This window comes from Canis lupus, chromosome 20 (genome assembly GCF_048164855.1).
Source record: "Canis lupus baileyi chromosome 20, mCanLup2.hap1, whole genome shotgun sequence".
Taxonomy (NCBI): domain Eukaryota; kingdom Metazoa; phylum Chordata; class Mammalia; order Carnivora; family Canidae; genus Canis; species Canis lupus.
In genome coordinates, this window is record NC_132857.1 from 2,051,255 (window position 1) to 2,063,515 (window position 12,261).

A 12,261-nucleotide genomic window follows, 5' to 3' on the forward strand; every position below is an offset into this window, starting at 1 on the left:
ATGTATTTTTTATTGGTGTTCAATTTGTCAACATACAGAATAACACCCAGTGCTCATCCCGTCAAGTGCCCCCCTCAGTGCCCGTCACCCAGTCACCCCCATGTCCCCACCACCTCCCCTTCCACCACCCCTAGTTCGTTTCCCAGAGTTAGGAGTCTCTCATATTCTGTCTCCCTCCCTGATATTACCCACTCATTCTTTCTCCTTTCCCCTTTATTCCTTGTCCCCAGGTGCTCTGCATGAATTGACTCAGGGCATGTATGTTGGAGCAAAATTGATGACACCGCAGTGTATGCAAAGTTTACAATTACCAGTGATGAAAAATTGGTTTTCAAAGCAGTCCTACCAATTTCTATCCCCCAAAGTGCATGGGAATTCTTAATGATTCACTTCTTCTTCTGCATTTGGTTTTGCCAGAGTTTTGAAATTATGTAAACCTGAAGCGTATGGAATGGTGTCTTACAGTTTTCATTTGCATTTTCCTAATTATTGATAAAGTTGAGTATTTTTAATATGTTTGCCGTTTGAGTTTCTTCTTTTTTTTTTTTTTTATAACTCTTTTCTCCTGTTTTTTTTTTATTTTTAAGATTTATTTATTTATTTATTTATTTATTTATGATAGACATAGAGAGAGAGAGAGAGAGAGAGAGAGACAAAGGAGGAGGGAGAAGCAGGCTCCATTCCGGGAGCCTGACGTGGGACTCGATCCGACACTCCAGGATCGTGCCCTGGGCCAAAGGCAGGCGCCAAACCGCTGAGCCACCCAGGGATCCCAAGTTTCTTCTTTAATGACACCCACGTACATATTTTTTGCCAAGTGTTATCTTTCTTCTTCTATTTATTAATCCAATAGTGCTCATATTTTCTTGCTCTCCCTGCAGTGGCAGCAGACCTCTGACTTTTATCAGAATCGGAGCCCAAGAGGTCTCACTGTGTTGTTCTCAAGAGCAAGCTGTTGTTTCTCCCTTTTCCTTCCAGAAGTGGATCTTTGCACAAGGGTTTGCTTCGTCTACCCAAGTGGTATAGGACTTTTGCTTCATATGAAAGAGGAGTCTGGGGAAGCAGGCAGCGTTTCCCACATTTTCCTCTACCACCAGTCCGGTAGATCGCACACTTGTTCCATGAGTAGGGACTCTCTTGACTCTTCTGCCCTATGCCTCATCTTTCCTGGGAACACCGAGAGGAAACCTGCAGGAAGCATCTTGCAAGTGAGTGTATATTTTTTTCTGTCTGGGGCTCCCAGTTATTCTCAGTTGATACGCTAGCCTTCAAAACTGTGTTAATCTGGGGTGCCTCAGTCACTTAAGTGTCTACACTGGCTCAGGTCATGATCCCAGGGTCCAGGATTAAGCCCCATTTCAGGCTCCCTGCTCCTCAGGGAGTCTGCTTCTCCTCCTCTTCCTCTGCCCCTCTCCCCGTTCTCACACACCATCTCTCCCTCTTTCTAAAGTAAATAAATAAATCTTAAAAAAAAAAGAATTTGGGGCACCTGGGGGGCTCAGTCAGTTAAGCATCTGACTTCAGCTCAGGTCATGATCCCAGGGTCCTGGGATTGAGCCCCATGTTGGGTTCCCTGCTTGCTGGGGCGTCTGCTTCTCCCTTTTCCTCTGCCCCTCCCCAAGCTTGTGGGCTCTCTCTCAAATAAATAAATAAAATCCTTTAAAACCAGGATTTGTTAATCTTATCTAATTTCTTCTTGCTTACCTTTATGATAGTTCCGCACATGCTCTCTCAAAGGCAAAACACTTCTGCTTCTCTGCAGAGGGGATTGTCACTCTTTGGAATTCAGTTAACTTGGTTATCTTGTGACCTCGCCTCTCTGATGAGTTTAAGAAAAGTTATAATTTTATTAATTTTCTGATTTTCTGTTTCCCGTTAGAACAGGAGCAGCTTTTTACATCCAAAGCACAAGCACAACACCCTCATGCTTGTCTAAATATACTGAACACAATCGTTTTATAATCTGTGTCTCATAATGTAGTGTCAAACAGCGATGTGAAGCCTCCACTAGGAAATATGGACAACAAACACACCCGCACATTTTTAATTTTTTTTTTTTTTTTTTTTTTTACAATTGGAGAGTTGGCTAAACAGTCTCTGCATGGCTCTGAGACTTACTTCAGGGCTTTGCTTCTGAGTCAAGTTCCAGGGCACAGGGCAGCGGCGGAGGATCAGGAGCAGTCTGAGCCACCCGTGGGAGCTGCAATCCCAGGAGGGGACTGAGAGGTGTTTCCATTCCTGTTGTCTCTGCTGCTGGGGACAAGGGCATTTTACAGAGGCGATAGGGACCTGGGATTGAGCCCCATGTTGGGTTCCCTGCTTGCTGGGGAGTCACTGAACTGTGTACACATGGTTTTCCCAGGAGTCGGGAAAGGGTGGAAGGGAAGGCAGAGGAATTGGGGTCCAGCTAATGCTTCCCATCGAGAGGGGAGGCAGCAAAGCAACATTGCACACGCCCTGCAGTCCGGCTGCTGTTTGCCTCCTGCTTCCCAAACCCCAAGGACTTCCCTCGTAGGGCTACCAGAAACATTCAGGAAAGAGAATTCTCCTGGTGAAGAATCTTCTTAATGTACTGTTGGATCCTGTTGGCTAGTATCTTGGTGAGAATGTTTGCTTCTGTGTTCCTCAGGGATGTTGGTCTATAATCCTCCTTTTTGGTGGGGTCTTTGTCTGGTTTTGGAATTAAGGTGATGCTGGCCTCATAGAACGAGTTTGGAAGTACTCCATCTCTTTCTATCTTTCCAAACAGCTTTAGTAGGATAGGTATGGTTTCTTCTTTAAACGTTGGATAGAACTCCCCTGGGAAGCCAGCTGGCCCTGGACTTGTGTGTCTCGGGAGGTGTTTGATGACTGCTTCGGTTTCCTCGCTGGCTATTGGCCTGTTCAGGTTTTCTATTTCTTCCTGTTCCAGTTTTGGTAATTTGTGGCTTTCCAGAAATGCGTCCATTTCTTCTAGATTGCCTAATTTATTGGCGTATAGCTGCTCATAATATGTTTTTAAAATCGTTTGTATTTCCTTAGTGTTGGTGGTGATCTCTCCTTTCTCGTTCATGATTTTATTAATTTGAGTCTTTTCTCTCTTCTTTTTAATAAGGCTGGCTAATGGTTTATCTCTCTTATTAATTCTTTCAAAGAACCAACTCCTGGTTTTGTTGATCTGTTCCACAGTTCTTCTGCTCTCAATTTCATTGAGTTCTGCTCGAATCTTTATTAACTCTCTTCTTCTGCTTGGTGTAGGTTTTGTTTGCTATTCTTTCTCCAGTCCTTTAGATGCAAGGTTAGCTTGTGTATTTAAGTTCTTTCCAGTGTTTGGATGGATGCTTGTATTGTGATGTATCTTGCACTGTTGGTGGGAATGTGACCTGGGGCAGCCACTCTGGGAAACTGTGTGGAGGTTCCTCAAAGAGGTAAAAATAGACCTGCCCTACGACCCAGCAGTTGCACTGCTGGAGATTTACCCCAAAGATACAGATGCAGGGAAACTCCGGGACACCTGCACCCCGATGTTCACAGCAGCAATGTCCACAATAGCCACACTGTGGAAGGAACCTCGGTGTCCATCAACAGATGATGGATAGAGAAGCTGTGGTCTCTGTACACAATGTAATATTCCTCAGCCGTTAGAAACGACAAATACCCACTATTTGCCTTGACGTGGATGGACCTGAAGGGTATTATGCTGAGTGAAATAAGTCAATCAGAGAAGGACAAACATGATATGGTCTCATTCATTTGGGGAATATAAAAAATAGTGAAAGAGAATAAAAGGGAAGGGAGAAAAAATGAGTGGGAAATATCAGGGAGGGAGACAGAACATGAGAGACTCCTCACTCTGGGAAACGAACTATGGGTGGTGGAAGGGGAGGTGGGCGGGGGGTGGGGGTGACTGGGTGACGGGCACTGAGGGGGGCACTTGATGGGATGAGCCCTGGGTGTTATGCTACATGTTGGCAGGGAAAGCACTGCAGCCTAGTGAAGTCGACACATTACAAACCCATTAGAGATGACCCCACAATCTGAATTTATTATAGGACTACTTTGTGGGCCATATCATTGCCCTGGTTTTCATTCTTGGTGCCTTTTTAAAAAATTTATTTTGTTATTTTTGATTGTGGACTGTTCATTTTCCTTATAACTTTGCTTGTGAGGATTCTCATTGGCTTGGCTGGAAGTTGAGTTTCTGCAGAGTGTATTTCCACTTGCCTTTTTCAGGAACCAGGGGTATTACCAGTAAGGGGTTACACTACATTGAATTCTTAGCTTGATATTTTTGCACTACACATATGTGATTTCAGATATAAAACCAAATGAGAACTGAGTTTCGTATCCAAATTCTTAGCATCATTCACCGCCCTCCCCCCCGCCACCCCTTTTTCAGGGCCACATTTGAAATAATTGATTTCTCTTGCAATTCTTTGGGGGTCAAGAACAGATTTACTTTGAGTTTACCTTTACAGCAAGAATATAGCCCTCTGGGTCTCAGAGTCAGGTTGGGGAAGGGAAAGAATAAATTTTGTTAGGTCTACACATTAGCTCATCCCTGGGTTTTATTTCAATTCCCCATTGTGGGATTAGGAGAAAGCAAAATCTTGAAGGAAATGTTTTTAAAAGCATAATTGAATTTGAATACTAAAATTTAAGTTATTTTAAGTGAAAATATTTCTAAAATATTTCCCTGTTATCTTTAATAGAGAATATCAAGCATAATTTAACTTGTTTTTGCTTACTCAGAATAATCATTATGAATATTCTTGAACTTCTAATCATAGCAACAACCCTACAAGGCAGATATTATTAGAATTATTCATTAAAAAAGCATAAAACACTAAACTGAAGTTCTGAGATCATCGGGGAAGAAAAAATGATAAAAATATTCCCAGATGCTAATTTTTATTATTGGTGATATCCACAGTTATGAGATTTTATGAGATTTTAAAAGATGTGTTCTCTCATTGGTATCTTTTGAGGATATTCAGTCTTGCCTTAAGAGACCATTGGAAAGAAATACTAACAGCGCTCATTTCTTGACTGCTTGCTACTTGCCACATGCTTTAATACTCACAAAAACTCTATGTGGTTGGTGCTGTTTTTAATCCCCACTTTATAGTTAGGAAACTGAGGCACAAGGAAGTTAACTAATGTGTCCAAAGCCACACAGTTACTACATAAAAATGTTGCAATAGGAACCCAGGAATTTGGGCTCCAGAGCCTGTTCCTTGAACACCACACCACGTTGCCTTCACCATGCACAGCAAGTGGATGGAGAGAGCCATTCTCCACTTCTGGAGAATAATTATTAAGTAAATAAAAGAAATAAATATCCACTTCAGCACACAGGGCATTGCCTTGTCTACTTTTCATTACCTCTCCTATTTGGAAAGATTTCAAATGCATAGAAAATTTGCAAGATGAAGACAGTGAGCAACTATATATTCTTTATGTGGACTCACTCATTTTTATTCTTTGCTTCTATGTCTCTCTTTCCGAGCCATTTGCAAACAGCATAGTCTATCAGCCCTTAGGAGGTACAGGTAGTTTGTATATGAAGCTATTCTCTTATATGTGACCCATTATCAAATGTCTATAATTATTTGAATAGTATCTTTTATAGTTTTATTTACTTATTTTTTAAATCCAGGATCCAAAAAAGGGTAACTCATTGTAGTTAGCCGTTATACTTCTTTAGTTCCTCATCCAGAGCAGTTTCTTATCCTTTTTTTTTAATTACATTTTTTTTTTTTTAGTCCAGGATGGTAATTGTTGCAGATTGTCCCTTAGTTTAGATTAATTTGATTGCTTTTTCAAGATTCGATGCAGGTAAAACGTTTTGGAAAGGAATACCACATACGGGGCCTTCTCAGTGAATCACATCATGGGCAAACAGGGTCCGTTTGTGTCATTATGGGTAATGTTGAATTTGATCATTTGGCTAAGGTAATTTCTACCAGATTTCTCTATGATAAAAACAACATTTCTTTTTCAAAATAATAACTAATACTGGGGTGAAATCTTGTGACCATGTGAATATTTTTTCTCACACAATCTTTTACCCAGTAAGTTTGGCACTTATGTATGGGCACTTGGTGCATCAGTTATTACTCTAGTGATTGTAAAATTGTAAAAATGTAAATTTTCAACTTCCATTGTGATTTTGCACTTTTTTGGCTGGCATTTTTTGGCAAAGAAGAACTCCTCCTCCACCTAGACTTTCTAAATTTTTTTTAAATCAATATCAGTATAAACTTCAGAGATCCTTCTTCTTCAGCTAATATCCATTCCAGTTGGTATTAGTTTTGATGAAAGCACAGTCTAGAACATTGTCAGTGGTTTCCCCTTCATGTTGACTCCTACAATATTTTAAAATGTTCTCATTGGTTTCGAGCACCACCTTATTTTCTGTCACTTTTACTTACTTTTCTATAATAAGATGGGCTGGGTCACAGAGGTCCTATTTAAGGTCTCCTATCTCTGCTAGTTATACTATGCCCATTCACAGATTCAGATCTTTCTCAATTTCTTCGCTCATCTCTGTCCTTTCTATAGTTTTCCTCCATTTTCCCATTTACCTCAGCCATGGTGCTTACATACATATTAAAGGAAATCAAAATGCATCATCCCTTAAAAGCTTGCTGCAAGCTGTAATCTGAAATATTCTCCTAACTTGTCCCCTGCTTTTCTCTTGCTTCCTGCAGTCCATTCTTCTGAAAGCGATCCTTTTAAAAACATAAATAAGATAATGGTCACTTTTCTACTTAAAATCTTCCAGTGGCTTCCCATGCACATAGATCAGAAACAAAAACTCTTTGTTTTGTTTCTATGTAGTTCTCCAATCTTACCTCCTACCACTCTCTTTCTTGCTCCCATGCTTTAGCCTTTGTCTGTCAACACGCTAAGCTAATTAATGTTTGCCTCAGAGCCCTTGTTCTTGGATTTTCTCAGTCTGGGATGTTTGTCCTTGGAAATCATGTGGCAATTTTAATCTCCAACTCTTAGCTTGAAGGCTTTCCTCTTTAGTCATCCAAATAAGCCCACTCACTGTCCATAATATCTTTCTGCATAGTTTTCTTAATAGCATTATCATCAATTTTCCCCAACACCACTAGGAAATAGTCTCCATAAGAACAGAGACTTGTTTGTCTTATTTACTACCATCCACTCACCTCCTTGAATAGAACTCATTATGTACAGTAAATAAGTTGTTGTTAAAGAATGGATAAGTGAAGTAATGAATAAATCATATACAACCCATCAGAATATTAAGTGTGATATATATATATATATATATATAGATAGATAGATAGATAGATAGAGGGAATTGTTTTTTGTTTGGTTTTCTTTTATTTTTTTTAAATATTATCTGAAGTCCATGCTTTATTCAGATTTCCTTAGATTTTTTTGTCTCCTGAATCTTGAGCATTTTTTTCTGGTTTTATGGACAGATAATTGATACACATAACTGTATATGTTTAAGGCATACAGCACAATGGCTTGATTTACATATATTGTGAAATGATTACCACAACAGGTTCAGCTAGCATCCATCTTCTCATATAGATACAAAAAAAGAAAAGAAAGAAAAAAAGAAAAAGAAAAAATATTTTTGTGATGAGAAGTCTTAGAATTTACTCTCTTAATAATTTTCTTATGTATCATACATCAGTGTTAGCTATGCCCTCTTGTTATACATTACATCCCTAGTCCGTATTTATTGTATAACTGGAAGTTGGTGCCTTTCAAGCACCTTCCTCCCATTCCCCCTTCCCAATTCTCCTCCTCTGGTAACCATATGTCTGATCTCTTTTTTATGAATTTGTTTTCTTTTTAGATTTCACATATAAGTGAGAACATACAGTGTTTGTCTTTCACTGTCTGACTTATTTCACTTAGCATAATGCCCTTAAGGTCCATCCATGTTGTTGCAAATTGTGGAATTTCCTCTTTTTTGTGGCTAAGTAATATTCCATTGTATATATATCTCTATCCATTCATCCATCGATAGGCACTTAGGTTGTTTCCATATCTCAGCTATTGTAAATAATATTACTATGAATATGGGGATATGGGGATGCAGATATCTTTTTGAGTTAGTTTTTTTTTGTTTCCTTTGGATATATTTTCAGAAGTAGAATCCTAGATCATATGACAGTTTTTTTTTTTTTTTTTGAGGATCCTGTATAGAGTTTTCCATAGGGGCCATACTTATTTACTTCCCCACCAACACCGCACAAGGGATCCCTTTTCTCTATACACATGCCAACAATTATTGTCTCATCATTCTGATGATGGTTATTCTAAAAGGCATGCAGTGATATTTCATTGTTTTAATTTGAATTTCCCTAAAGACTAGTGATAGATCATCTGTTCATGTACCTGTTGGCCTTTCATATATCTTAACTGAAGAAATGTCTATGCAGGTCCTTTGCCCATTTTTAAATTGGGTTGTTTTTTTCCTATTGAGTTGTATAAATTCTTTGTATATGTTGGATATAAACCCCTTATCAGATATATGGTTTGCAAATATTTTTCCCATTTTGTAGGCTGTCTTTTCACTTTTTTGATGGTTTGTTTTGCTGTGTAGAGTATTTTTAGTTTGATATAGTCCCATTTTCTAATTTTTAATTTTGTTGCCTATTCTTTAGGGGTCATATCTGAAAGTATTATTGGAAGTCCTAGCCAGAGCAATTAGACAAGAAAAATAAATAAAATGGTTCCAAATAGAAAGGAAGAAGTAAAGTCGTCATTATTTGCAGGTGACATAATATAGGAGGAAAACCCTAAAGACTCCATCAAAAAATTATTAGAACCAATAAATAAATTCAGTACAGTTTCATGATACAAAATCAATACACAAAAATCTGTTGTATTTCTATAGATATCTGTGAAATCCATCTGGTCCAGTGTATCATTTAAAGCTCTCGTTTCTTTGGAGATGTTTTGCTTAGAAGACCTATCGAGTATAGAAAGAGCTAGATTGAAGTCACCAAGTATAAGTGTATTATTATCTAAGTATTTCTTCACTTTGGTTAATAATTGATTGATATATTTGGCAGCTCCCACATTCGGAGCATATATATTGAGGATTGTTAAGTCCTCTTGTTGAATAGATCCTTTAAGTATGATATAGTGTCCCTCTTCATCTCTCACTACAGTCTTTGGGGTAAATTTTAGTTTATCTGATATAAGGATGGCTACCCCTGCTTTCTTTTGAGGACCATTCGAATGGTAAATGGTTCTCCAACCTTTTATTTTCAGGCTGTAGGTGTCCTTCTGTCTAAAATGAGTCTCTTGTAGACAGCAAATAGATGGGTCCTGCTTTTTTATCCAGTCTGAAACCCTGCGCCTTTTGATGGGGTCATTAAGCCCGTTCACATTCAGAGTTACTATTGAGAGATATGAGTTTAGTGTCATCATGATATCTATTCAGTCTTTGTTTTTGTGGACTGTTCCACTGAACTTCTTCTTAAAGGGGAATTTTAAGAGGCCCCCTTAAAATTTCTTGCAGAGCTGGTTTGGAGGTCACATATTCTTTTAGTTGCTGCCTGTCTTGGAAGCTCTTTATCTCTCCTTCCATTTTGAATGAGAGCCTTGCTGGATAAAGTATTCTTGGTTGCATGTTCTTCTCATTTAGGACCCTGAATATATCCTGCCAGCCCTTTCTGGCCTGCCAGGTCTCTGTGGAGAGGTCTGCTGTTACCCTAATACTCCTCCCCATAAAAGTCAGGGATTTCTTGTCTCTTGCTGCTTTAAGGATCTTCTCTTTATCTTTGGAATTTGCAAGCTTCACAATTAAATGTCGAGGTGTTGAACGGTTTTTATTGATTTTAGGGGGGGATCTCTCTATTTCCTGGATCTGAATGCCTGTTTCCCTTCCCAGATTAGGAAAGTTTTCAGCTAGAATTTGTTCAAATACATATTCTGGCCCTCTGTCCCTTTCCGCGCCCTCGGGAACCCCAATTAAACGTAGGTTTTTCTTCCTCAGGCTGTCGTTTATTTCCCTTAATCTATCTTCATGGTCTTTTAATTGTTTGTCTCTTTTTTCCTCAGTTTCCCTCTTTGCTATCAACTTGTCTTCTAGGTCACTCACTCGTTCTTCCACCTCGTTAACCCTCGTCGTTAGGACTTCTAGTTTGGATTGCATCTCATTCAATTGATTTTTAATTTCTGCCTGATTAGCTCTAAATTCTGCAGTCATGAAGTCTCTTGAGTCCTTTATACTTTTTTTCTAGAGCCACCAGTAGCTGTATAATAGTGCTTCTGAATTGGCTTTCTGACATTGAATTGTAATCCAGATTTTGTAACTCTGTGGGAGAGAGGACTGTTTCTGATTCTTTCTTTTGAGGTGAGGTTTTCCTTCTAGTCATTTTGCTCAGTGCAGAGTGGCCAAAAGCAAGTTGTATTGGGAAAAAGAGAAAAAGAGAGGAGAGAAAGAAGGAAAGAAAAGAGAAAGAGAAAAAAAAAGGGAAGAAAAAGAAAAACGAAAAAAAAAAAAAAGAAGAAGAAAAAGAGAAAGAAAAAGGAGAAAAAAAGGGGGTGGGGGAAGGAAACAAATCAAAAAGCAAAACAAAACAAAAACAAAAACAAAAACAAACAAAAAAAGAACCACCGGGGAGTATCTTCTGATTCTGTGTTAAGTCCCTTGGCTTCCCCTGGAACTTGTCCGTCTAGCTGGTCTTCTGGGGGAGGGGCCTGCTGTGCTGATTTTCAGGTGTTAGCAGTTGGGGGAGCTGCTGTGCCCCTGCCTGGTGCGGGGCTCAGTGGGGGTGTTTACCCCGTGAGGCCCCAGGCACAACAGCCCTAGTGGCGGGGCCAGCTCTGGAGCCCTGGAGTCAGCCCCCGCAGTAGCTCCAGAGCTCTCCGTCTGCAGGGCCTGGAGGCTCGGGGCGGGGCCGCTGATCTGCTCAGCTGGGGCAGGAGCGTCCTCGCTGTCCTGGGCCCTCCCGGCCTCTGCCTGTCCCGGGGGAGGCGGGATCCTGGGCTGTGTCCCGGCGCCCTGTGCTCCGGAGCCTGCGCTGGTGGATTCGCGCTCCCGCCCCGCAGCCCCCTCCGCGGAGCCGCCCCCGAGCCCCCTCCGAGCTGCTCCTGGAACCGCGCAGCCCCCTCCGCACGGAGCCTCTTCCTCTGCCCGAGCCCGGCCGAGCTGCTCCCGGGGCCGCGCAGCCCCCTCCGCGGAGCCGCCCCCGAGCCCCCCGAGCTGCTCCGGGTCCCGCCGGGTCCTGCCGCCCGCGCTGCAGCCCTTAGGGAGCTCGGCGCATCTCCCGGGGCGCAGGTGTCTGTTACTGTCCCAGGGAGCCCGAGGGCATCCCCGCCCTCCTGGTCCTGCTCCACCTCCCTGGAGCCCCTTTCCGCCCGGGAAGGTCGGTGCAGCTCCTGCTCCTCCGGGACGGGGCTCTCCTGTCCTGGGGACACTCGCCCCGGCCTCAGCCCGGCTCCTCGCGGGGCCCCTCCCCCTTGGAGGCCTTTGTTTCTTTATTTCTTTTTCCCCGTCTTCCTACCTTGGTAGAAGCGCGAACTCTTCTCACTGTAGCATTCCAGCTGGTCTCTCTTTAAATCTCAGGCCGAATTCATAGATTTTCAGGATAATTTGAAGGTTTTCTAGGTAGTTTGGTGGAGACAGGTGACCTGGGGACCCTACTCTTCCGCCATCTTGCTCGGATTCTGTTGTATTTCTATACACTGATTATGAATTATCAGAAAAAGAAATTAAGAAAACAATCCCATTTACAATGGCATCAAAAAGAACAAAATGCCCAGGAACAAATTTAACCCAAGGAGGTGAAAAACCTGTATATTGAAAACCACAAGATATTAATGAGAGAAACTGAAGAAGACACAAAATGGAAAGGTATTTTGTGTTCATGCATGAACACAATGTAGAATCAACATTGTTAAGATGTCCATACTACTCAAAGCAGTCTACTCAGTGCAAACCCTATCAAAATACCAGTGACATTTTTTACAGAAACACAACAAAAAATCCTAAAATTTATATAGTACCGTAAAGGACCTCGAATAATCAAAGAAATCTTGAGAAAGAAGAGCGAAGCTGAGGGCATCACACTCTCTGAGTTCAAGCTGTATTACAAAGCTATAGTAATTAAAACAGTGTGGTATTGGCATTAAAAACAGACACATAGATCAAGGGAGCATAATAGTAGAGCCCAGAAATAAACTCAGGCAGATACAGTCAGTTACTTTATGACAAGGGAGTCAAGAAAATACAATGAGGAAAGGAAAATCTCTTCAATAAATGGTGGTGGGAAA

At 41.0% G+C, this 12,261-nt stretch overlaps 1 long non-coding RNA gene across 1 annotated transcript; it reads right to left on the reverse strand.

The window, feature by feature from the left end:
* Positions 1-637: 637 nt before the first annotated feature.
* On the reverse strand, positions 638-11,662 carry LOC140612023 (uncharacterized). Its single transcript, XR_012013350.1, has 3 exons — positions 11,493-11,662; positions 1,705-1,819; positions 638-1,188 (listed from the first exon to the last, which is right to left on the reverse strand). It is a non-coding gene; the product is annotated as an uncharacterized lncRNA (long non-coding RNA).
* Between the last annotated feature and the right edge of the window lie 599 nt (positions 11,663-12,261).